The 27,918-nt window shown below is 41.9% G+C and overlaps 1 long non-coding RNA gene across 1 annotated transcript in view; it reads right to left on the reverse strand.

Moving 5' to 3' along the window:
- Positions 1–27,918, reverse strand: part of LOC113615579 (uncharacterized) — a 300,491-nt gene that overhangs the window by 184,743 nt on the left and 87,830 nt on the right. Inside the window, exon 2 of the long non-coding RNA XR_003431055.1 lies at positions 1,528–1,687. This is a non-coding gene — a long non-coding RNA (uncharacterized LOC113615579). The remainder of the gene's footprint in view (positions 1–1,527; positions 1,688–27,918) is intronic.

Raw genomic sequence — 27,918 nt, forward strand, 5'->3', positions numbered from 1 at the left:
AGCATTCACTCCATGATAACCATCTTGTGCATTTGTTGGTTCACTGGACATCACTTTCCCACTAGTCAATGGGTACTCTGATGGAAGGGGCTTTTGTCTATCTTGTTCACAGATAGACCTGTTTTGCCCAGTGGAAGGTAAGCAGATGTGACACACACCATACCCAGGCCGGAGCTACAAGGACACTCCTGTGGTTCAGTTCTGCCCCTCTTGAGCCTGCATCACTCAGCATGAGAGCAGCACGCCCCTGATGATGGCTGTTCCTCGAGAAGACATGTGGAACAGGGCCAGCCCAGCCCAGCCCAGGAGAGCCATGGGCCACCTGCAGCTCTGAGGGAATATAAGCTAGAAACTTACACCTCTGGGATTGGGGGTTGTTTGTTGCTGCAGGAAAAGCTATCACATTTCCAAAGACTCAATGACCTCCAGCAAGAGACTTACTCTCTCTGGTTCCTAATTGGTGAAGTTGCACTAGATAATTCCATACTCCTTCTTACTTAAAAACTGTGAATGGACTTGAGGACACGGGGAGGGGGAAGGGTAAGCTGGGACGAAGTGAGAGAATGGCATGGACATAGATACACTACCAAATGTAAGACAGATAGCTAGTGGGAAGCAGCCGCATAGCACAGGGAGATCAGCTCGGTGCTTTGTGACCACCTAGAGGGGTGGGATAGGGAGGGTGGGAGGGAGACGCAAGAGGGAGGGGATATGGGGATATACGTATATGTATAGCTGATTCACTTTGTTATACAGCAGAAACTAACACACCATTGTAAAGCAATTACACTCCAATAAAGATGTTAAAAATAAAAGAATAAAGCTACTAGAAACATTAAAAAAAAAACCTGTGGGGTTTTTGGTTAAGATTTTGTCACTTCTCTAAATTATAGTATTGTTTGGGGGTTCAATCATTTTTTTCCTTTCCAACTGTACAAGTTAATTAGGCAACTTCAACCTACAAAACTCCAGACAGGCAGTTAATGCCAAACTAGCTAGCACAAAACCAGAGTGCAAAGGCCTGTGATGGTTTAAGCTGCTATAGCAGAACTTCTATTCTAAAGACCCTGAGATTAAAAAAAAAAAAAAATCTATAGAGCACAAACCTGCCACATTCAGCTGCCCCGGTTATTTATACGAGCATTTCCCAATTCAAATTGCATGCTCAAATCAAATTTCCCACGTCCCATTGAGCATGAACATTCATGTATTTCACTGCAGTCATCAGCTGATCATGAAGTGCTACCACAGGCCCCAATGGGGGCGGGACATTGTGGAATGCATGGTATATGCACCACATTATCTTCCTACTTTCCAGAGCATTCTGAATTCCAAAACACATACGGCCTCAAGGGTTCCAGGTCAGGGTTTGTGGGCTCGTATTGGGAGACAGAGACTGGATATGAGGAACTTGTTTCTAATAATGAAGCTAATGAAAACTATCATTTCTTGAGTGTTTACAACACCCCTGAACACCGTCTATTCGTTATCTCATGTAATCCCACAATTTATCAGGTCCCGTCTTACCCTGTATCTGTAGGCATGGCACAGGAGGCTTGCAGAAGTGAAGTAGTTTGCCACCAGTTTATGCAGAGCTGGCAAGAGGCAGAATTTAGGATTGGAACCCAGCTGCGTCACTTCCGAGCTTGCACACTTAACCACTGGGCTATGCTGCTTCTCTCATTAACTGTAGGGAAAGAATGGAATTAAGTGTTTCTTGGGCCTTCACCATAAGAACCATTCCCAGACATGATCTTGTGTAAGTTTTATAATAATTCAATAAAGTCATATCATCATTCCCCATCTAAGGAGCTAAGCAACTTGTTCAAAGTCTCACAGTTAACTAACTGATCAGATACCGAATCCATCATTCTCTCCACTGATTGCAACAATATGGAAAACAAGCTTGTGAGAGTCTTGTTCAACAGAACAGACAGAAGAAAGGTGGGGAACCACTGCTTCAGCATAAATATTCTACAGGATGATAGTAGTCATGGTGACAGGGGACGGTCTGGGAGAAGGCTTTGTTCCCCCATATCATGTATCAGCATCCCTCGATATACACAACTGAAATTTTCTCATTCTTAAGTACTACAGAAATGTACCTCTAGCCCAGACCTCCCTTCCAACTCAACTCCTGAATCCGTCCTCTATAGAAATTCTGAAACTAAATAAGAGAAATACAAACACTAAAAAGTAGATTATAAAACTGGGAGAAAAATATCCCAGGAGGGTAAAATAGATAATCAAAATGAATGAGGGGATAAGACAGATGATGGTAAAATAATGAAAATTCAGCAAGGAACTGATATGCAAACTCTGTGAAAATTCTATCAACTGTGATGATAGGAGAGAATCTTTCACACTCTTCATGGTTTAACAAAACTTTGTAAGGCTCAAAATAACAATATGCAATAGAAAGTCCAAAGATCTGGCCCTTTGTGTGGCCCCCATCATGTCATAGTTGGATCTTGAACGATTAATCCAACATCTCTGAATTTGATCAAATGCTCTCTGTTCCTTACAACCAAACAACGGGTGCACGTGGGCACAGGGCATGCAACATACACAGGGAAACACTGTCAACTTGTATACTTTGTAATGTTTCCAATCAGGTGATAGGTGGAGCATTTTGAACATGATTTTGAGCATGTCTGTCTGAACATTCCAAAACAGTACCTTTGCTTCATGCTCTAAATAGAGCATCATCTACTTCCTTCTGGACACTTTTGCCAAGCCAAAATATTTTGTCTGTAAAGATACGCCAGTTCCAATGTTTTGATTTTTTTTTTTTTTTTTTTGGTTTTAACAGTTTGGCAACAGTGCCTTCAGATAGCTGGATGTGGGTATCAGTCAGGATAAGCTAGCTGAGGCTGTGGTAACAAATATGCCCAAATCTCACTCACTTAAAACAACAAAAGTTTGTTTCTTGCTCAAAGTTCATCCCACAGTTTGCTAGGGGAGGCTCTGCTTATCTTCATTAATTAAGGGCAAGCTGACAGAGCAGCTACCATCTCAAAAATTGCCAGCTGCCATGCCAGTGAGGAGGAAAGGTTGCCAGAGGCTCCTTGGCCTAAAGGTTGGCCTAAAGGCTCCTTGCCAGAATCAGCAAACATATGTCCACTCACTGGTCATTGGTCAGAATGCCTTAGCAGGTCTCACCCAACCGCAAGAGGCCAGAAAAGGTGTTCCAGCCATGTATGAAATAGAGAGGAGAATCAGAAATCTCCACTGATCAGAGGTAATGACTACCTCTCTCTGAACCAATGTGCCTGATGCCACAGTAACTAAGCTTTGTCCCAGGCAGATGAGCAATTCAAAAGTGCGATTCAAAAAAAATGAACAACAACAAAACGAAAAACAGAAACAAAAACCAAGCTACAGTGTTTCCAAAACATTTTTCTAACTTCACTGTACTTTGAGGTATAATTTTTAATTTACACCATAGCTCGAATGACGGTAGTATTCCAAAATAAATTGCATAGCATTGTTCTTCACTTTTTCCCAGCAGGAAAAAACACATGTAACATGTTTTTGCAAAATAATTTTAGGTAAACATAGAAAATATTGAATTTTTTAAAAATTTGCATCTTGATCTTGATACTGGAAAAGCTTTATCCAAAGTCCAGGCTCTTGTTCAGCTAGTCCAAAAAGAATTTGGGTGACAAACACAAAGGGAAAAAAAAAAAAAACCCGAAGCTGAAGAGCAAAGAGAACAAAGAAGCAGTTTATTTAGGGCAGAAACAAAAGTTACACTCACAAAGAAGAGTGTGGGGGGCCTCACAAAAGGGGGACTTTTTTGATCCACCTTTTATCTTATTTTTAGCGCTTTGAATGGGTGGGTCTTTTTGATTAGGGGTGGAATGCTCATTGAGGGGAAGGCTGAGGTATGGCCTGGACTGCACCAGGTTGCATCAGCCCCTGGTCTTGTGCATTCGTCTACTGAAGTGCATGGTCTTGTACATGCACTCTAAGAGCTGTTTTCCCTTAAATTTTCCTTTACTAGTCAAGCACCACAAATGGAAGGTCGTACAGTGTCATCAGTAACCTGTGCATTTTCATTGTGCATGCTCCAAGTTTTCATGGTCAGAGTTTCTTGTTCAGATGCTACAAAGTTTCCGTTTTAGAGGCCATTCTTCCATGCATCATGGTCTCATTAAGTGCAAAACAAGCAGGTGGTTTGCCTTCTGCTTAATGTCTATACATGGGAAGACTGTCTTTGGGCCCAGCCCTGTCTTTCCTGACTCAATACCAATTTTTTTTTTTAGAGTTTGCATTTAGAAAAAAAAGAAAAGTGTGGTCTGAGAAGGGAACTTACTTCCAATACCTGCAGGATTAGAGGAGGGGGGCTAGGAAAGGGGGAGAGACACAGGGAAGAGCAGAGTTAAAAGGTGTCTAAAAGGCAACTTTACCAGTAACCAGATTCTCTCAAGTTACAGTGGGCAAGGATGAACTTGAGAATAGATTTATTTTGTATATTATTCTTAAGTCCAAACTCAGAGATGAAGGAAACATGACTTTCTATATCTTAAAATTATAAATTGATATTATATGGTTAATATCCCTCAGGCTCTGAACCCCCATCCCCGTGAACTGGCAGGAAGTTTAGCCTCTTACTCGAGGCTGATACAGAAGAACTAGTTTCATGTTGCCGTAGGCATTGGTGAGTGTCTACCACCAGGGTACCATCTGCTTCAGTCTCCATGGTGCCTTCAGTTCTAAAGGTTCTGTGGTTTACAGTCCACACCTGGGGTCTGAGGATCCCTGGCAGGCTAAGGACACCCCGTCCCCCTGGGAGCACCACCAGTCTTCCCTGGAGGTATTGCTACTTCCCAGGAGGACTCCCACTCTGAACCAGAGACCCCTCTCCCTCCCAGCCTCAAGGACTCTCCTCGGCAGCTCACTGCTCCTTCAATACACCCCTCCTTCTGGGACACCGGGCATCAACGGTCTCAGCTTCATAAACAATAAGAAACCCCATTGCGTTTAGACCGCTTCTGCTTATGACTGACAAAACTCCTGAATCATGAGATGAAAGAGTAAACCCTGAGTATATTGAGAGGAAATCACCTCAGAAGGAGGAAACAGAAAGAAAAAGACACCAAGGTGGGTATAGAGGCCAGTGTGACTTGAATGGAGTGAGTGAAGGAGGGAGCAAATAAGTGAATGATGAGACCAAATTAGTGATAGGTCCAAATTATGCAAAAAAAGAAAAATTTCAATAATAATGACTACCATTTATACAGTGCTTACTAACTACAAGCCAGGACAGTCCTAACTCCTAACAACCCTACAAGTTGGCACTATTATTATCTCCATTTCACAGATGAGGAAACTGAGAGTCAGAAAGGAATGATCGATTCCCTGAGCAAGTGGAAAATCAGGACTCAAACTCGGGCAGATGCCTCCAGAATCCGAATGCTGAAACACTACACCGTACTGCCCATCAAAGCAAAAAGTCATAAAAAAGAAGAAGAGTCAAGAGGATGAGAAGACAAGCCACAGGCTGGGAGAAAATATTTGCAAAATACACATCTGATAAAGGACTGTTATTCAAAACATACAAAAACCCTTAAAACCCGATAGTATAAAAAAAATAATAATTTTTTAAATGGGCTAAAGACCTGAACAGACACCTCACCAGAGGAAACATACAGATGGCAAATAAGCACATGAGAAATGTTCAACATCATATGTCATCAGGGAATTGCAAGTTAAAACAACAATGAGATATCACTTCGCACCTATTAGAAAGGCCAAAATCCAGAACAGTGATGACATCAAATGCTGGCAAGGATGTGGACCACAGAAACTCTCTTCATCATTGGTGGGAATGCAAAATGGTTTGGTCAGTCATTTTGGAAGACAGCTTGGCATTTTCTTTGTTTGTTTTCTACACCTGTGACTCTACTTCTGTTTCGTAAATAAGTACATTTGCATCATTTTTTTAGATTCCACTTATAAGCGATATCATATGTCCTTCTCTGTCTGACTCACTTAGTATGATAATCTCTAGGTCCATCCATGTTGCTGCAAATGGCATTATTTCATTCTTTTTTATGGCTGAGTAATATTCCATTGTATATAAGTATCATATCTTCTTTATCCATTCGTCTGTCGATGGACATTTAGGTTGCTTCCATGTTTTGGGACAGCTTAGAATTTTCTTACAGAACTAAACATACTCTTACCATACAATCCGGTAATTGCATGCTTGGTGTTTACTCAAAGGACTTAAAAAAATTATGTCCAGGCTTCCCTGGTGATGCAGTGGTTGAGAATCCGCCTGCCGATGCAGGGGACACGGGTTCGTGCCCCGGTCCGGGAGGATCCCGCATGCCACGGAGCGGCTGGGCCCGTGAGCCATGGCCGCTGAGCCTGCACGTCTGGAGCCTGTGCCCCGCAACGGGAGAGGCCACAACAGTGAGAGGCCCGCGTACCGCAAAAAAAAACAAAAACAAAAACAACAAAAAAATTATGTCCATACAAAACCCTGCACACAGATGTTTACAGCAGCTTTATTCATAATTGCCATAACTTGGAAGCAACCAAGATGTCCATGAGTAGGTGAACGGATAAAGAGACTGTGGTCCATCCACATAATGGAATATTATTCAGCACTAAAAAGAAATGAGCTATTAAGCAATGAAAACCCATGGAGGAATCTTCAATGTATATTACTAAGCAAAAGAAGCCAATATGAAAAGGCTACATTCTGTGTGATTCTAACTACATGATGTTCTGGAAAAGGCAAAACTATAGAGGCACTAAAAGGAAAGTAAGAGACAGTAAAAGTGATTTCCAGAAGTTAGGAGGGAGGAAACGATGCGTTGGTGGAGCACAGAGGACTTTTAAGGCAGTGAAACTATCCTGTATGATACTATAATGGCAATATATGTCACTATACATTTGTCAAAACCTAGGGAATGTACAGCGCCAAGAGTGAACTCTGATGCAGACTATGGACTTTGGGTGATAATGATGTGTCAATGTACGTTTATCAGTTGTAATAAATGTTCCATTCCAGTGCAGAATGTTGAGAATAGGAGAGGCTGGGGGGTGGCGGAGGCAGGGTGTATATGGAATATTTCTGTATCTTCTGCTCAATTTTGCTGTAAACCTAAGTTGCTCTTAAAAAAATAAAGTCTATTTAAAATAATAATTAGAAGTGTGTGTGGTAGGGACGGGGTGGGGGGACCTAGCTCACTGGAGGCAGAAGAACAAGGTAAAATATAGGGAAATGGATGCAGATTCATGTTTCAAAAAAAAACACTTCTGTGTAAGGGCCCATGCATTTGATTTATTTATCAAGTATTCACTGGGTAGCCATACCATATACTATGAGAGAGAACAGTGATAAATCAGTAAAGAGACAAGGTTCCCACTCACATGGACTTACACCCCATCCCCTCTGAGAATGTCACATATTCAAATCTTTCAGAAAGAGAATCTAATTGGGCTATTTAATCAAAATCCTATATATAGAGGCAGGATTCTCACAAAGGGCCGCCTCCATAGGCTGCTTTTGGCTCAAGTGCCTGCCCAGTTACCTGCGGTCAGGTGGAGGGTTCACATGACACTAAATATGACACGTCAACAAAAGGCTCCAAAGACAGCTGGGGATGTAGAGGCCCTTGGAGTATTAGTGACACCGTTCCAGGAAAACCACAGCCTTAAAACTCAGTCTTAGTTACTCTCCTCAGATTTCCATTTGACAGGAGCTCAAGGAGGAGCATTAAATTTGAGGGGAAGAAACACAGACAGAGAAACACATAGTTATACAGAATCGGAAAAACCAACCCCACAATTAGATTCCAGTTCTTTTATATCCAAGACAAGGCTCTGTTAGCGCCGGTTACAGGAGATGCTTTCTGGCGCAATCTCCAGCGTTCGGTACCACCTGCTCCCTTTGCGTGAAGGATTGTGATTTTGTACAAGTAAAAAGTATAAACAGACTTCTAAAGGGTTCCATTAATAAAGGAAACTAAAAGGCAAAAGAAAAATTCATCTGATTCCCTGGTTCTGGTTTATCAGGTGTCAGTGAATAAACAGGGCTCTTTGATGCCAAGTGCGATGCTTTGAAATTGCTGCCCTGCCCCCCACGCAACCAGAAGGACTACTTTGCTGGACGGTGGGATTGATTGGCTAGTGTTTCTGGCTAGAGGATAGTCTCTTTTTACTCTTTGGCTAGTGGGATTGAGTTTGGTTTGATCAGCTAGGACCCGAAACAATTTGTGTAGTTCCACAGCATAACTGGAATTCTTCCTTTCCATCTGTTGCTGCTTGATTATTTTATTATTGTCCATGATGTCATTATTTTTGCTGTGGTTCATTTGGCATGAACTGAGTCCATTCCCTCCACCACGTGTGGCTTATACAACATCACTAGAAAAAACAACACGGAGAGATTGATGATGGATGTTACTGAGTGTGAATCACTAAATCTGATTTTTAGCAGCTGTTTCGTGGCACATCTTCCCCCTCGTGTCCCCTCCGCCCTTTCTAATAGTAATGCGGCATCTTCTCATCCTTGAACACAAGGGAGAAAAATCCAGAGGTCCAATCATCCTTTTAGTAAAGTTCTCATGAGCTTTGAGACCTGAGAAGCAATACTGTTCTATGTCCCAATGGCTTGAGCCCTGATGGGAGAAGAGAAACTGACACTTGTCTGAGCTGAGAGGCTCTGGGCACCAGCAGAACTGCTTTGGGGGCCTGATGGCCAGGTTCGATGCAAGGCTGAGCACAGGGAAACCCTCCCGCGCATTGCAGCGGAGGGACACGACAGCAGTGCACTGCAGGGACTGTGGCACATTCGTGAAAGAACCCAAGGTGCCCGTTGCACCCAGCAGAATGGCGGGGAATCAGACTTGTCCAAGAAGACCCCAGCAGCAGTACAGCAGAGAGTTGCTGCCCTCAAATGGTCTGCAGGATACATTTCAAAGAACGACTTGGGTGAAAGAACCTGAGTGGGACTTTTTCTCAAACACATGACACATCCCTGGAGGGCTCCAGGAAGCCAGTGGGGATCCAGCAGGAGGAAGAAAAAACTATGAGCCTCTCTTACATGGATGTTTATCTTAAAGTGGCTTTATTTGTACCAACAAGATGGTGAGGCCTGGGATATTCGTCTTACCTGAAGTAATTTGGGTTACTCATAGTAAATAATCAATGCCGGTTAAAAAGAGTAGAGCTGTAGAAATAAGATACAGAAAAGAAACATGTCACATATAATTGATAATGTCACTCACTATTTTGCCAACAGCCTGTCCTTCTAAGGTGCCTTGGGTTATTATAACCCTATATTTAAATTTTAATTATAACAAAAATTGTCTCCTGCCAGAAGGATGTGTGAAAAACCAATCATAAACGCTTGCCAACTCAGTGTTGAAAAGTTATCTGCTCCAAGAATAGATTCTTTGGCTCAGTCTTGGAAGGAGAAGGTGGGAAAGTTTAATCCCGAGACCTCACACCAGGCTGACTGGGCAAAGCTAAGCAGACTTCGAATCACCCAAACTGCTCTGAGCATCTATCAGCTATTCCCAGCCAGGGTCCTCTGATTCTTGAGTTCAATGGAGCAAATCTGTGGCCGCTAATCTTGGTACGGGCCGCTACTGGGGCCCTCCAAATGCCAACGCTGGCCTGAAGTAGGGGAAAGTTCTCTCTTCAGAAGGACTGGCAACAGGATGAGGACGCATCGTTTTTGACAACCCCCATGCAACGTACAAAGGCTCGACATTAATCAAACTAAATTCCTCAGGATGAGAAAATCAGCCCGATGCCAACTAGTAGGTGGGAAACATAAGTTCTCGCCGCCCGAGAAGCATTATATTAAGGTTGACAGGATGAAGCTGGAAAGCCAGCCAAGGCACCATCCCAGGAGGCTGCATTTGGAAATCAATTAGGGGGAAGGAGAGGATGGGAGCCCTGGCACATCTCAGCTGCAGCGGGGGGGAGTGCAGCTTGAATGGCAGGGCTATATTGATGTCATGTAGCATATGTGTCTCCACCTCTGTTTTAACTTCATGGGGAGAAATCGATAGGGAGGAGAAAGAGACACAGACTAAGCAGAAAAAAATAATTGTCCATAAGCAAACTTCAGAGGAACTGGGAATTATAAAGGGCAGTCTGGCTGATGGCAAAAGTACGGCTCCTGTTCAGGTGAGGCTGTGGCTCTGTAGGGACTGACCTGCCCTCTCAGGACACCTCCTCGGTGTCCAATTGCCAGGGCTTTGGGCTTGGATGACATCAAGGGGAATTGCTTCTGGGGCAGAAAGGAAATCAGTCTCTTTCAGTCTCTGCTCCTAGTAGCTGAGTCAACCTGTCTTAAATAGTACAAATAACTTGGAATTCAGGAGTTCTCCTGGACTCTGGGAAGCTGGAAAGGCACTGCAGCTGTGCTGAACAGTCCAGGATGCTCGATGACCCCACTGTGCCCCCGGCCCCTACAGAGCAAAGCCTCAGGCTGGTCCTGAACTTGGTTGCTGTGCTCCATATCACCTGACTTGAGGCCTTAGTCACACCTGATTGGACCAGGAATAGCACCTGAGGCAAATATAGCCCTCTGTAGGATGGAGAAGGGGAGACAAGGCAGGTGAGGGGGCCTGCTGGAGCTGCTGTATTCTGGAAAGCGGTTAATCAGGAGAAGCTGCTGTGGGGCACCACCCAGATCCCCTTCTCAGCCTCTCACCTTCCCTCATGGGGCACTGGTAACTAACAGATCTCAGCTGCTTCATTCCCTGGGAATCGCCCTCAGTGGAAGAGAGCCACCTCTCCCAACGTCATGTTCCCCCGCCCAACCCAGAGGGCAACCCACATCCAATGACGGGTCAATGTCAAGGTATAGAGGCTTAATCTGCTTGCCTGAACAACTCTGAATGCCCAGCCCAGCCCCAAGCACCCATGGGATCCGCTGAGGTCTTTGTTAATGTCACCGAACCAAACTTGGGTCCATTCACCCACACGCATTAAAGCCAATCAGTTTACATTGGGTTGTGGTGAAAGAAAGTGCAGCATTTATTGTAAGGCACGAAACAAGGAGTCAGGGACATAGTGCTGAAAAACCCAAACTCCCAGATGGGTTGCAAGAAAGCTTCGTTTTTAATTGGAGTATAGCTGATTTACAATGTTGTGTTAGTCTCTGCTGTGAAGCAGAGTGAATCAGTTATACATATACATATATCAGCGCTTTTTTAGATTCTTTCCCCACGTAGGTCATTACAGGGCATCGAGAAGAGCTCCCTGTGCTATACAGTGGGTCTTTATTAGTTATCTATTAAGAAAGCATTTTTCAAGGCCAAGTGAGGGGGACGGTCACAGGGTTTGTGATTAGCTTGTGTACAATTCTATGATTGGTTGATGGTGAGGTAACAGGGAGGTGTCACAGGGGTTAACATTTTCGATCCTTAGGCTCCAGGAGGCCTGAGGGCTACATACTTGTGTTCATCAAGTAGTTAACATCTTCCATTTGGTAAGGATTTTTACATCTGTAAAACAAATCAGGAAATGTGTAGCAGATACTCTCATCTAGGGACTTCAGAGAGGAGCTAAAGCAGAGGATATAGGGGAAGGGTCTGTCCCAGGAAGGTCCCATATGGTCCTGCTCCGTTACTTTATGACCGCATCACAGTTCAACTTCTCCTCTGCCCCGTCCTATTTTCTTAACTCCTCCATGGTGCTAATCCTTAAAGCTCTCCCCCAAAATTCCTGCAGGCAAATCTCCATCTGAGAGCTTGCTTCCAGGAAACCAGACCTAAGATGCCATCCAATCTGATCTTCTTCTTAGGAAGGTTGACTTGAAAGATAGATAAATGATGATAGATAGATAGATAGATGATAGATAGACAGGCAGATAGATAGATAGATAGATGGATAGACAGATGGATGGATAGATAGATAGGTAGACAGATAGAAGACAGAAGATAGGATAGAAGGCCAGAGGCACACAGAGAACGTAGGAAGCACAGGCAGTGAGGCAGAAGACACAAGGCAATAGAAGCTATGAATATGCAGAAGCCATGAGTTGGAGGAAAAGGAAGGTTAGTGGAGGGTGTAACAGAAGCTCCATCATAAAAATAGCAGGACTCAAGGGTGCGTTATCCATCCCCAGATGGTGACTATTGGAGCTTTTTATTTCCCTTTTTTTTAAAGTTTTAATTATAGTAAGAAACACATAACATGAAGTTTACCATCTTGCCCATTTTTTAAGTGTACACAGTTCTATTGGAGCTTTTAATTTTCTTACTTTCTTCATGAAGCACAACATCTGGAAGGAGGGAGTCTCTGTTTCTGAAAGAACTCAACCCAAAGCACAGGGGGTGAGAGCAGAGGCCCGAAGATAAGCAGACCTAAGTGCAATCCTCACTCTGCAGCTTTCTATTAATGGGACTTTGGGCAAGTTGTTAGACCCGATAAGCCTTGATGTCTTCATCTGTATCATGGGCTTGGGGTGGGCAGGAGGGCACAATGATGGGGAAATGCAGGCAGACAGATCGGCTCTGGTGCAGACAGAAATGGGATCCTGGGCAAGTTTCTTCTCCTCCCTAAGCCTCAGTGATCTCACCTGTCAAGTGGGAAATTATAGTGCCTTCCTCATAACATTATACAAGGATCGAATGACATAACCCTCGTTGCAAGTTCTTTTTTTAACAGATTGATCGATTTTTATTTCTTCTTGTATTTTTTTAGTTGAGGCATAGCTGGTTTACACTAACTCTGTAAGTTCTTGATAATTGGGAGCTACTTTGTTATTGAGCTCTTTAACTCTGGTTAAAATAGCCAGAGCTGAATTAGGAAGTTTGTGTGGGTTTTAAAAAGTGTTTCTCTAGTGGGAAAGAATAAGGCCAAGAGGTAAATCTCTAGGTAGCAGAGATTGTGGTGGTGCCACAAAAAACACCACCCTCCATGTGTTAAAAAGCCGCCCTGGTACAAATCAAGGTCTCTTCTCCCACTGTTCCTCCTGTTCAGCTGCAGTGACTGGAGGCCAAGTCTGGGATTTAGATGGAAGCTTCTGCCTGAGCTTCCCGGCAGGGACTCCTCCTGGCCCCAGATTTTGGAGCAATAAATAAGGCTCAGAGGCAATGACCTGGTAGGGAGGCCGTCTGGCAGAGCGGCAGGCTGGTGGGAACGAGTGGGCTGAAACGGGGGGTCCTAGTCTGCATATCTGCTCCCGTTGTAACAAACAGACACACAAATGCCAGGAAAAGACTCTGCTGTGTCCTAGTCCTTCTGCCCGTCCCACCCCCTCACTCCATCCCAACCGCCTTTCTCCTAATTGTCCTGTCTACTCCACTGGCCCTTTGCAGCTCAATCCACAAACATGGAAAAACATGTCACTGGCCCGATCACCCCATCCCCCCACATCGTGTGTGTGACGGCACCTTACAGAGTCTGTCTGCATCCACCACTCTCCCCGTCTCTCTTGGCCTCTCTTCCACTCCTTCTGCTTCTCCATCTCTGTGTCATACTTGCTCTCTCTTCCACCTCTACTGTTCCCCTCTCCTTCCCTCTTGAACTCTGTTTCTCTCTAGCTCTGTACCTCTTTGTGTCTCACCTCTAGCTCTGTCATTCAGTTCCCTCTGTAGCCCTGTGTGTCTCTCTTTATTTCTTGGTCTTTCTCTCTATTTGCCTCTCACCAATCTGCTGTGTGACCCGATGAAACTCCTTTGCCCTCTCTGGCTCTTAATCTCTTATCTGTAAAATAAGGCTCCTGGGCTTCCCTGGTGGCACAGTGGTTGAGAGTCCGCCTGCCGATGCAGGGGACACAGGTTTGTGCCCCAGTCCGGGAAGATCCCACATGCCGCGGAGCGGCTAGGCCCGTGAGCCATGGCCGCTGAGCCTGCGCGTCCAGAGCCTGGGCTCTGCAACGGAAGAGGCCACAACAGTGAGAGGCACGCATACCGCAAAAAAGAAAAGAAAAGAAAAGAAAATAGGAGGCCAGAAAGAAAGAGAAAGAAAGGAAGGAAGGAAGGAAGAAAGAAAAGAAGGAAGGAAGAAAGAAAAGAAGAAAGAAAGCAATGCCTACTTCCAGTTGCTACTACTTTTGCAGATGGGGGCTCAGAGCGGTTCAACAATCCACCTGCAGAGCCAGAATTCAACTCCAGGTCCACCGAGCTGTAAATACAGGGCATTTCCCACTATTCCACCCTGACATTCACACAATGTGCAGTCAGTAGCTCTTGACCTCTATATCTCTTTCTCCAAAAATTAAGTATAAATAAAGGACAGCTGTTTATCAACTAAGTACCTATGTAAAGATGGTACGAGGAGGATATGAGTCTGGATAATCCATGCCCCCTCTTAACCTAACCATTTTGGTCAAGGAAGTCCATGCACAAGTCATCCCATACTAAACTAATCATTCTGGCCTCCTCCTTCTCCCACTAGTCCATGTCATGAATCCCAGCATATGCTCTCCATTGTGCAGCATGACCATTTATATACCCAGACTACAGAAGTATCTCACATGGGTAAGAGGAAGCAGACCTCTCTTACTACAAAGTGGGGGGTATGAATTTGTCCTGCGTTTCAGAAGGGCAATTGGCAAACCTGCATCAAGAGTGTTAAGCCACAGCAATCAGAGAAGAAGAGGAAACAAAAGGAATCCAAATTGGAAAGGAAGAAGTCACACTGTCACTGTTTGCAGATGACATGATACTATACATAGAAAATCCTAAATGCACCACCAGAAAACTACTAGAGTTGGTCAATATATTTGGTAAATTTGTGGGATACAAAATTAATATACAGAAATCTGTTGCATTTCTATACACTGACAACGAAATATCAGAAAGAGAAACTGAAGAAACAATGCCATTTCCCATCACATCAAAAAGAATAAAATACCTAGGAATAAACTGACCTAAGGAGGAAAGACCTGTACTCCAAAAACTATAAAACACTGATGAAAGAAACTGAAGATGACACAAACAGATGGAAAGATATACCATGTTCTTGGATTGAAAGAATCAATATTGTTAAAATGACCATACTACCCAAGGCACTCTACAGATTAAATGCAATCCTTATCAAATTACCAATGGCACTTTTCACAGAACTGGAATAAAAGATTGTTTAATTTGTACTAAAACAAAAAAACCCCAAATAGCAAAAACAATCTTGAAAAAGAAAAATGGAGCTGGAGGAATCAACTCTCTGGCTTCAGACTATACTACAAAGCTACAGTAATCAAATCAGTATGGTACTGGCAACAAAAACAGACACATAGATCAATGGAACAGGATAGAAAGTCCATAAATAAACCTATACACTTATGGTCAATTAATCTACATCAAAGGAGGCAAGAATATACAATGGAGAAAAGACAGTCCCTTTAACAAGTGGTGCTAGGAAAACTGGACGGCTACATGTAAAACAATAAAGTTAGAAGATTCTCTAACACCATACACAAAAATAAACTCAAAATGGATTAAAGACCTAAATGTAAGACCAGATACTATAAAACCCCCGGAGGAAAACATAGGCAGGACACTTTTTGACATAAATCCTGCAATATCTTTTGGGATCCATCTCCTAGACTACTGAAAACAAAAGCAAAAATAAACACATGGGACCTAATTAAACTTAAAAACTTTTGCACAGCAAAGGAAACCATAAATAAAATGAAAAGACAGAAAACCTATAGAATGGGAGAAAATATTTGCAAACAATGCAACCAACAAGCAATTAATTTCTGAAATAAACAAACAGCTCATACAGCTCAATATCAAACAAACAAACAACCCAATCAAAAAAATGGGCAAAAGACCTAATTAGATATTTCTCCAAAGAAGACATACAGATAGCCAATAGGTACATAAAAAGGTGCTCAACAATGCTAATTATTAGAGAAAATGCAAATAAAAACTACAATGAGGTATCACCTCACACCAGTCAGAATGGGTATCATCAAAAAGTCTACAAATAGGGGCTTCCCTGGTGGCGCAGTGGTTGAGAGTCCGCCTGCCGATGCAGGGGACACGGGTTCGTGCCCCAGTCCGGGAAGATTCCACATGCTGCGGAGCGGCTGGGCCCGTGAGCCATGGCCGCTGAGCCTGCGCGTCCGGAGCCTGTGCTCCACAACGGGACAGGCCACAACAGTGAGAGGCCCGCGTACCGCAAAAAAAAAAAAAAAAAAAAAAAAAAAGTCTACAAATAAATGCTGGAGAAGGTGTGGAGAAAAAGGAACCCTCCTACCCTATTGGTGGGAATGTAAATTAGTGCAGCCACTATGGAGAATAGTATGCAGGTTCCTTAAAAAACTAAAAATAGAGCTACCATATGATCCTGCATTCCCACTCCTGGGTGTATATCTGGAGAAGACCATAATTCAAAAAGATACGTGCACCCAAATGTTTATAGCAGCACTATTTACAGAGGCCAAGACATAGAAACAACCTAAATGTCCATTGACAGATGAATGGGTAAAGAAGATGTGGTATATATATACAATGGAATATTGTTCAGCCATAAAAAAAAATGAAATAGTGTCATTTGCAGCAACATGGATGGACCTAGAGATTGTCATACTGAGTGAAGTAAGTCAGACAGAGAAAGAGTATGATATTGTATTGTATGTACAATACAATATTATTGTATTGTACAATACAATAATAAAATTGTATAATATGTACAATACAATAGTATTGTATGTATCATACAATATTGTATGATATTGCTTATATGCAGAATCTAAAAAGAAATGATATAAATGTATGTATTTACAAAACAGAAACAGACTCACAGACTTAGAGAATGAACTTATGATTACCAAGGGGGAAGGATGAGGGGAAGGGATAGTTAGGGAGTTTGGGACTGACATGTACACACTGCTATAGTTTAAAAGGGTAACCAACAAGGACCTACTGTATAGCCCAGGGAACTCTGCTCGATGCTATGTGGCAGCTGGGATGGGAGGGGAGTCTGGGGGAGAATGAATACATGTATATGGCTGAATTGCTTTGCTGTGCACCTGAAACTATCACAACATTGTTAATCAGCTATACTCCAATATAAAATAAAAAGTTTTAAAAAACAGTCTACAAATAATAAATGCTGGAGAGGGTGTGGAGAAAAAGGAACCCTCCTACACTGTTGGTGGGAATGTAAATTGGTTCAGCCACTAGGGAGAAGAGTATGGAGGTTCTTTAAAAATCTAAAAATAGAGTTATCATATGACCCAGCAATCCCACCTCTGGGCATATATCCAGAGAAAACTCTAATTTGAAAATATACATGCACCCCAATATTCATAGCAGCATAGCAGCACTATTTACAATAGCCAAGACATGGAAGCATCCTAAATGTCCATCAACAGATGTGGTATATATATGCAATGGAAGACTACTCAGCCATAAAAAAGAATGAAATAATGCCATTTGCAGCAACATGGATGGACCTAGAGATAATCATACTAAATGAAGCTGGAGAAAGACAAATATCATATATCACATATGTGGAATCTCAAAAAAATGATGCAAATGAACTTATTTACAAAAGAGAAATAGATTTACAGACATAGAAAATAAACTTATGGTTACCAAAGGGGAAAGGGCAGAAGGGATAAATCTGGAATTTGGGATTAACAGATACATACTACTATATATAAAATAGATAACCAACAAGGACCTACCATTTAGCACAAGGAACTATATTCAATATCTTGTAATAACCTATAATGGAAAATAATCTAAAATATATACATACACACACACACACACACACACATATATATATACTACTGAGTCATTTTGCTGTACACCTGAAACACTATAAATCAACTCTACTTCAATAAAAAATTTAAAATTTTTCAAAAGGGAGTTAAATGTTCATACTTTTTCATCCCACCATTCCAATTCCAGGAGTCTATTCTAAGGAAACAATGAGTTACATCAAATGTTCAAAGCAGCATTGCTTATGAAAGTAAAAATCAAAACCTCTAAGTGTTAGGGATGTAAGGAAATGGTTAGTAACTACAGCTAACTCTTATGGACACTTTATTCCAGACGTTGTGCTTATCCCATTTTTGGTGACCTGGAGAATATGCACCTCACAGATCTCCAGCTAAAGGGCCAAGAACCCAAGTGCTGCCACTGGAAAGCTATCATTGTATCTGCACGAAAGCCATGCACCCACAGCATGCTTCCAACCGACGTCCAATGTCTGAGAGCAGCAGGATACCAAGGCAGGCCATCCTGGGAGACATGAGACTCCTCTGACAGCCAACGTTGGCTCAAGATCTCCCTGACAGCCTTGTGAACCTTCCTTAGACTGCATGACAGTCTAGGATGCTTTCACCCAACCTTCTGTCCCTCTCTCCTTCACTCAAGGTCAGACCTGCATTGTGGCCTGGTGGCTCCTCTAGCCTTCTCTGGCTCCCTCACTTTTTCCTTTCACAAGCATGTCCCCTAATACCATCCTTGATCCTGTCTTGGTGTCTGCTTCTCAGAAAACTGGAACTAACACAAGTGAGGCCAGATGTGGACTGAGAAAACAGGCAGTAAGACGGGAATCTGAGACTAGCTCACCCAATGCCAGGCGGGTGAAGAAGATGGCTTCCTGGTTGAAAAGTGAATACGGATAGCCTCTGTCACAAGCTGGTGGCTGAATTATTAAAAATTTCACTGATGGTGACCTGGGAAAATGTCCCCGTGGAAGGAAATGCTGTAGCAAGTGTAGTGATAGAAGCAATTTAAAAATAGGGGGCTACATCATCGGATGAATGGATAAAGAAGATATGGCACATATATACAATGGAATATTACTCAGCCATAAAAAGAAACGAAATCGAGCTATTTGTAATGAGGTGGATAGACCTAGAGTCTGTCATACAGAGTGAAGTAAGTCAGAAAGAAAAAGACAAATACCGTATGCTAACACATATATATGGAATTTAAGAAAAAAAAAATGTCATGAAGAACCTAGGGGTAAGGCAGGAATAAAGACGCAGACCTCCTAGAGAAGGAGGTTATGACTTGAGGTTAAGACTTGAGGTTATGGGGAGGGGGAAGCGTGAGCTGTGACAGGGCGAGAGAGAGTCATGGGCATATACACACTAACAAACGTAGTAAGGTAGATAGCTAGTGGGAAGCAGCCGCATGGCACAGGGATATTGGCTCGGTGCTTTGTGACAGCCTGGAGGGGTGGGATAGGGAGGGTGGGAGGGAGGGAGACGCAAGAGGGAAGACATATGGGAACATATGTTTATGTATGACTGATTCACTTTGTTATAAAGCAGAAACTAACACACCATTGTAAAGCAATTATACCCCAATAAAGATGTTAAAAAAATAAAAATAAATAAAAAAAAAATAAAAATAGGGGGCTAGCAATGCAGAGTTGGCTGGTTACCTCCAAGTTGTACTGATGCCCTACAGAAGAATACGGAAAGATTAGAGGCTGTCAACAAATAGTTAATGGCAAAGTGTGAGACCCAGAGACACTTTATCTTCTATAAGGGAAGAGCAGACACAGCTGAGTAGCAGGCTGATGACCTAATTGCTAGAACTTACAGAGCCCCAGAGAAAGTTGAGTGCTCAGCCACGGTAAGTCTGTTATGCAAAGGATAGGGGCCTGGTGGGGAAAGGCTGGCATCCAGAAACATGGAATGAGGACATCTGGCTGGAGGCCAACGAGGATATGGAGGGTATGGATTCTGCAAACCCCCCTGGAGTCTCTGGGTTTGCAGATGTGGCCCACTCTTCCCCAGTTAGAGCTCCACTGTGCTGGAAGATGCTGCAGAAGCTTCTCCCTGACAAGGCAACAGGTGTTCCCCTCAGGAGCTGTCCTCATCTCCGTTACTGGATACCAGGCCACTAACTAGGGCTAAATCCTAGGATAAGCTGGCTGGATAAGGGAGGAGAGAGGCTACACACCTGACGAATTGAAAGAATTATCCAGCATGTACAGCCATGTTGCTTCCCCCAGGCTGCCCCAGCCAATGCCTGTGCCTGCCAGGGTTGATGAGACAGGCCTGTTTCCTGGGAGGCACCGGACTCCTATGGTCGATAAGAATACAGAGATAGATGTGGAAATGGAGAAACAGATGTGAGTGCAACTTCCTATAAAATATGATCTACACTTACATGCACACACAAAAAGGACAGGAATCCAAGAGAAATGAGTGCCTATCCACCAAAAGACATTTTCAAGAATGTGTGTCCTTTATTCATGACACCTAAAAACTGGAAACAACTCAAATGTTCATCAATGGAAAAACAGACTGTGGGATAGGATACAATGGAATCACAATATAGCAATAGAATAGCAGTAACAAAGAATATAGCTACATACAATAACAAGATAGATGAATCTCACAAATATAATGTTGAATAAAAGAAGCTACACCCACAAGGGATATTCCATATGAGTCCATTTACATTAAGTTCAAAATCATGGAAACTATTGCGAGAAGGACCAAAATAAGGGAGACAGAGAGGTGAGTACTGATTGAAAAGGGAATTGTGGGGTGTTGTTGGAAACATTATTTATCTTGACCTAGGTGGTGGATACATCGATGTATAAGTAAAAATTCATTACAAGTTGGACACTTAAAATTTGTATGCTTTATCATATGATTGCTATGATTCAATAAAATGTTTCAAATACAATAAAAAGATGAGGGAGTACAACAAAAATGTTCACACTGCTTATCTCTGCTTGATGGAATTAAGAAGAATTTTTAATCCCTTCATTACAACTTTCTACATTTCCTCAATTTTCTCCAAAGAGTATGCTTGTCAGAAAGCAAAAACAACAAGAGTTTTTCTTAAGAAAGGAAATATATCAGGCAGTGATGTGCAAACTTCACACTGATGTCAGACGTGGGGCACTTTACATGCAAAGCTGGTATCATGAACTGTCTGGGCCACAGAAACATTACTCTTTGTCCTGATTTTGCCCAGTTCATCAAAATCCTAAAGCAGTAACAGCATTGACAGTATAATTAAGCAACTCTCTCTATGGTAATGTTTTCCAGAAATTAAAACCTGAGTCTGTTATTTAGAACCCAAAAGCCGTGTTACTTTTAAGTATTTAGGCCCACTGCACATTGTTCCTTAAAAAGTACCAACAATACCTCAAATCAAGCCACAATTACAGACCTGTAAAATGTACAGCCATTATTATGTCTGGGCAAATACTTCAATTCCACTTGCACTTTAATTGTTGTTTTCTAGTATTGAAGTTGCTAATGCTTTCGTCGCCTCTTAATGACTACTCTTAGCAAACAAATTTTGTGCCATACAATTAGTGATTTTCTTCCTAATTATGGCTTTTTAAAATTTTCACATGAGATGACAAAAAATTTATCTTTTGCCCAAGAACTAGCTTATTACTTAATGAAAATTTGTCTAATAGCAGCCTTTTAGATACCCTGTCAAAATCAAAAGCGGCATTCAGAGAAGAGAGAGGTTGCTTTCATATTAACATTCAAAATTAATTTCTGGGTAGGGGCTGGGAGTGAGATGTAGGAGGCATAATTTCTTCCAAAAAGATTAAAATAGATATTCTTTCTTGGAGTCCGTGGAATTTAAAAGTGTTAAATATTTCCTTCCCTCCCTCCCTCTGTGTGTGTGTCTCTCTCCCTCCCCCTCTCTCTTTTGTACCTTTTTCTTTGCCTGTGATATGTAGATATATATCCAGCCTTTGGGATTCAAACTGCAGAATGGGAAAGGAGTAATCTCTGGTGTTAGGATCTGGTAATTTCAATATTGCTATATGATCAACTATCAAGGTACCTAATTTTCCACCTAGGATTAGATTATTTAATTTCACTTCCAGCTCCCATCCTCCACCCAGATGTATTTGGTATATGTCAAATGCTTTTGCCAGCCAGGACACGCTGACCTAGGACAAATATCCTACCCGTTCTTTGGGTTTTGAACCATAAATACGGCATGCTGGGAATGAAACAGAATCTAATATTGTCCCCCAAACAAGCAGCCCTATTCTCTCTGGCAGATGCAGTCTGGTTCACTTGGCTGGGTTTGTTGATAATATGGAGGGAAAGCAAACTTTATCAAAAAGTAGTGACATTTTTCTCATCGAATAAAATCCGTAAAAGATTTAGGCACGACCCAAACAATTTACATCTTAAATATTCATGTGCTAGTCCCAGCCCTGAAATGACATTTAAATGGTGTCTGGGGAATTTGTTGGGAGCTAACTGCCACGGCCCACTTTGGAGGTCTTCAAAGACTGGGAGAGAGAGGGAAATATTGAGACCCTTTTTCCATTTCAGAGATTTAAGAGGGAGCAAATGAAATTTGCTCCCGCTCTCAGACTTGGCCCCCTGGGAAAGGAAACACCGTCGGAAACAAGTAAATAAGGTCCTTTGTGTCAGCAAAGGCTGTAGTGGATGAAATTAATGTCCAAGTGATCCTGGAGTTTCTCAGATGGGCTCTTTTTTTTTAAATGTTTTTTTATTGTGGTAAAGTCACATAATATAAAACATACTATTTTAACCATATTTAACTGTATAGTTCAGTAGCATTAAGTACATTCACATTGTTATGCAACTCTCATCATCCTCCATCTCCTGAATTTTTCACCGTCCTAAACTGAGGCTCTGTCCCCATTAAACACTAACTCCCCATTTCCCCTCCCCACCTCCCACTCCCACCTTCACCCCTACCCCCTGGCATCTACCGATGTACTTTCTTTTTTTCTTTTTTTTTTTTTTAACATCTTTATTGGAGTATAATTGCTTTACAATGGTGTGTTAGTTTCTGCTTTATAACGAAGTGAATCAGTTATACATATACCTATGTTCCCATATCTCTTCCCTCTTGCATCTCCCTCCCTCTCACCCTCCCTATCCCACCCCTCTAGGTGGTCACAAAGCACCGAGCTTATTGGAGTATAATTGCTTTACATTGTTGTCTTAGTTTCTGCTGTATAGCAAAGTGAATCAGCTATACGTGTACATATATCCCCATATCCCCTCCCTCTTGCGTCTCCCTCCCACCCTCCCTATCCCACCCCTCTACGTGGTCACAAAGCACAGAGCTGACCTCCCTGTGCTATGCAGCTGCTTCCCACTAGCTATCTACTTTACATTTGGTAGTGTACGTATGTCCATGCCACTCTCTCACTTTGTCCCAGCTTGCCCTTCCACCTCCTCGTGTGCTCAAGTCCATTCTCTGTGTCTGGGTCTTTACTCCTGTCCTGCCCCTAGGTCCTTCGGAACCCTTTTTCGTGTTTAGGTCCCATATATATGTGTTAGCATACGGTATTTGTTTTCCTCAGATAGGCTCTAAAGCGACGTTTCTCATCCTCAGAACTGCTGACATTCGGGCTTGGATAATTTTATTGTGGGGAGCTATTTGTGCATTGTAGGATGTTTAGCAGCATCCCTAGATGCCAGTAGTATCCCCCAAGATGTGACAACCAGTAATGTCTCCAGACATTGCCAAATGTTCCAGGGGTGGGACGGGAGAGGGAGGGCGGAAGGAAGGAAGACCGGATCTCCCTTGGTTGGGAACCACTGTTCTAAAGACAAAGAAGTCACTTGTCCCTGCTTTATCCTAAACTTGAGGAGATAACTTTTTTTTGGACTTTTTTCTCCTTCCACCATTTTTTTATTGAACTATAATTGACATATGACATTATGTACATTTAAGCTGTATGGCATGTCAATTTGATACACTTATATATTGCAATATCATGTCACATAGTTATTATTTCCTTTTGTAGTGAGAACACTTAAGAACTACTCTCTTAACAACTTTGAAGTCTATAATACAGTATTGTTGACTATAACTGCTATGCTCTGCATTAGATCTCCAGGAATTATTTATCCACTAGTGGTAAGTTTGTACCCTTAAACAATATATCCCCAATTCCCACACACCCCAACCCCTGGTAACCACAGTTCTACTGTCTGTTTCTATGAGTTTGATATTTTTAGATTCCACATATAAGCGAGATCATACAGTATTTATCTTCCTCTGTCTGACTTATCTCCCTGAGCATAATGCCCTCAAGATTCATCCACGTTGTGACAAATGGCAGGATTAATTGACTCTTTATTTGCTAACCACTTACTGATCACCTACTATGTGCCAAACACTGCTCTAGGCACTTGGGGTACATCAGTGAAGAAAACAGAAAAACAACTCTTCTTTCATAGAGTTTACATTTTTGCAGTGGATACAACCAACACAGAAAATAAGTAAATTTATGACCTGTTAGATGACAAAAGAAAGGAAGAAAGAAAGAAAGAGAAGGTGGAACAGAGGAGGAGGACCAAGAGTGCTAAGAATGTGCAGTGGAGGCAGGTCATGATGTGGAAAGAGCAACATTTTTTAAAACTTTTTATTTTGGAGTATATATTTTATATTGGAGTATAGCTGATTAACAATGTTGTGATAGTTTCAGGTGCACAGTAAAGGGACTCAGCCATATATATACATGTATCCATTCTCCCCCAGACTCCCCTCCCATCCAGGAGGGGAGTCACATAACATAGAGCAGAGTTCCCTGTGCTATATACAGTAGGTCTTTGTTGGTTATCCATTTTAAATAGAGCAGTGTGTACATGTCAATCCCAAACTCCCTAACTATCCCTTCCCCTCATCTTTCCCCACTTGTAACCATAAGTTCATTCTCTAAGTCTGTGAGTCTCTTTCTTTTTTGTAAATAAGTTCATTTGTGTCTTTTTTTTTTTAAGATTCCGCATATAAGGGATATCATACGATATTTCTCTTTCTCTGTCTGACTTACTTCACTCAGTATGACAATCTCTAGGTCCACCCATGTTGCTGCTGCATGGCAAAGGAAACCATAAACAAAATGAAAAGACAGCCCAGAGAATGGGAGAAAATATTTGCAAATGATGTGACCGACAAGGGATTAGTCTCCAAAATTTACAAACAGCTCATGAGGCTTAATATCATCCAAACAAGCAACCCAATCAAAAAATGGGCAGAAGACCTACATGGACATTTCTCCAAAGAAGATATACAGATGGCCAAGAGGCATGAAAGGATGTTCAACTTCGCTAATCATTAGAGAAACGCAAATCGAAACTACACTGGAAAGAGCAACGTTTGAGAAAAAGTGAAGAGACATGTTACAGTCAGAGGGAACCATCCATGCAAACACCCTGAGATGGAAGGGGAGTGGACGAGTGTCTAGAACTGAGTGAGTGAGGGGAGAGTAATAGAAGATGAGGTCAGGGAGGTGGTAGGGACAGATCCTGGGGGGCCTTATGGGCCATTATAAGACTTTGGCTCTCACTGTGGTCAAAATGAGGAGGTTGTAGAGCAAATGAATGACATGATCTTACATTTGAACAGTCACTGCCTGCTGTGTTGGGAATAGACTGAATAGGGACAGGGTAGAAGCAAGAAAATCAGTTAGGACGTTACTGCAGTATTCCAAGTGAAAGACGATAGTGGTCAGCGGCAATGGAGATGGAGAAGTGGTTGAATTTTAGATATATGTTGAAGGAAGAGCAGAAGAGGGTTTCCTGCAGGGTGGGCATGGGATGCAAAGGAAAGAGACATTTGATCTTATCATTTGGAAGGATGGAGTTGACATCAACTAACATGGGAAGGCTAGAGTAGGTTTGAGCGGGAAGAAAGAACAGAAGTTTGGTTTTGAACATGTTGAGTTTGAGATGTCTATTGGATATGCAAGCGAAGTTTGGAGGTATAACTCTGCAGTTCAGGAGAGAAGTCCAAACCAGAGAAATAAGTTAGAGTTGTCACCACGAAGATGATATCCAAAGTCGAGGCTAGATGAGATCATCACAGCAGACAATACAAAGAACAGAAGAGGGCTAAGAACTGAGTTCACTGCCCTCCAACATTAAGAGTTTGGAAACCAGCCAAGGATACTGAGAAAGAGCAGTGAATAGAGTAAGAGGAAATCAGGGGGACACAGTAACCTGGAAGTCAGGAGAGAAGGGTTTCATCAAGTATGTCAAGTATGGCTGATGGGTCAAGCGGCCATTGGCTTTAACAACATGAAGGTCAACATGGAGGTCATTGGTGACCTTCACAAAAGCATTTTCAGTGTAGTGCAGGAGGCTAGTACCTGATGGAGTAAGATTATTTTTAATGGAAGGGAAAGAACTGAAATTAGGCAATATATAAAGATCTTTTGAGTTTCGATGCAAAGGGAAGAAAAGAAATGAAGTGGTATCTGGTAGAGAAAGTTGGGTCAAGAAACAAAAGGATGTTTGTGGGGTTTTTTCATTTTAGAAGTTTTAGATTTACAGAATTATTGTGAAGATAGTACAGAGTTCATAGATACCCCATACCCAGTTTCCCTATTATTAATATCTTACTCGTATCTTAGTATGAGACATTGTCACAATTCATGAACAAATATTGATACATTGTTATTAACTAAAATCCATTTATTCCAATTTCCTCATTTTTCCCTAATGCCCTTTTTCTGTCCCAGTATCCCATCCAGGACACCACATTACATTCAGTAGTCATGTCCCTTAGTCTCCTCTCAGTTGGATGGTTTTCTCAGACTTCCCTTGTTTTTTATGAACTTGACAGTTTTGAGGATTATTATTATTATTATTAGTCCGGTATTTTGTAGACTGTCCCTCAATTTGAATTTTTTAAATAGATCTTTATTGGAGTATAATTGCTTCACAATACCATGTTAGTTTCTGTTGTACAACAAAGTGAATCAGCTATAAGTATACATATATCCCCATATCCCCTCCCTCTTGAGCCTCCCTCCCACCCTCCCTATCCCACCCCTCTAGGTCATTGCAAAGCACCAAGCTGATCTCCCCGTGCTACGCAGCAGCTTCCCACTAGCTAACTACTTTACATTCGGTAGTGTATATATGTCAATGCTACTCTCACTTCGCCCCAGCCTCCCACCCCGTGTCCTCAAGTCCATTCTCTATGTCTACATCTTTATTCCTGCCCTGCAACTAGGTTCATCAGTACCTTTTTTTTTTTTTTTAGATTCCATATATATGCGTTAGCATATGGTATTTGTTTTTCTCTCTGACTTATTTCACTCTGTATGACAGACTCTAGGTCCATCCACCTCCAAATAACTCAGTTTTGTTTCTTTTTATGGCTGAGTAGTATTCCATTGTATATATGTGCCACATCTTCTGTATCCATTCATCTGTCAATGGACATTTAGGTTGGTTCCATGTCCTGGCTATTGTAAACAGCCTCAATTTGAATTTATCTCATGTCTTTCTCACGAGAATGTATGGAGGTAATGTATTTGGGGGGAGGAAGAACACAGAGGTAAAGTGCGATTCTCATAATATCGTATTAAGGGACATACTATCAGCGTGTTTGTCAGATTTCTCCCCTATAAAGTTACCTTTTTTATCCCTTTCCATACTGTACTCTTTTGAAGAAAATCACTATGTGCAACCTGCATCTAGGAAATGGGGAGTTATTCTCCATCTCTTTAAGGGCAGAGTATTTACATAAATTATTTGGCATTCTTCATGGGAGGTTTGCCTCTTCTCCTTCATTTATCTATAATACTTATCCACTTATTAATTTATATCAATATAGACTCATGGATATTTAATTTTTTATACATCGGGTTATAATCCAATACAGCTTTATTTTCTTGCACAAATTGTTCCAGGTTTGACCACTGGAAGCCCTTTCAGTTGGCTTCTGTATCCCTTTGACATACTCCCATCATTATGAGATTCTGTCTTCCTTTCTTTCTTTCTTTTCTTTCTTTCTTCGATATTTTTAACTTTCTGCCGCTACAAGATACTCCAGGCTTATCTTGTATATTTCTTATCCAAGCCCTAGAATCAGTATCTCTAAGGAGCCTGGTTCAAAAGGGTTTTTATTTTTAAATGGAAGAAATAATAGTGTGTTTACATAATGATGAGAATTATCCCGAAAAGAGAAAAATAATGATGTAGGAGGAAAGGGAAGAATAGATGGAGTGATGTTCTTAAACAGT

The sequence above is a fragment of the Aethalodelphis obliquidens genome, unplaced genomic scaffold (assembly GCF_003676395.1).
Source record: "Aethalodelphis obliquidens isolate GAN/ISIS:26980383/991018 unplaced genomic scaffold, ASM367639v1 scaffold120, whole genome shotgun sequence".
NCBI classification, from domain to species: domain Eukaryota; kingdom Metazoa; phylum Chordata; class Mammalia; order Artiodactyla; family Delphinidae; genus Aethalodelphis; species Aethalodelphis obliquidens.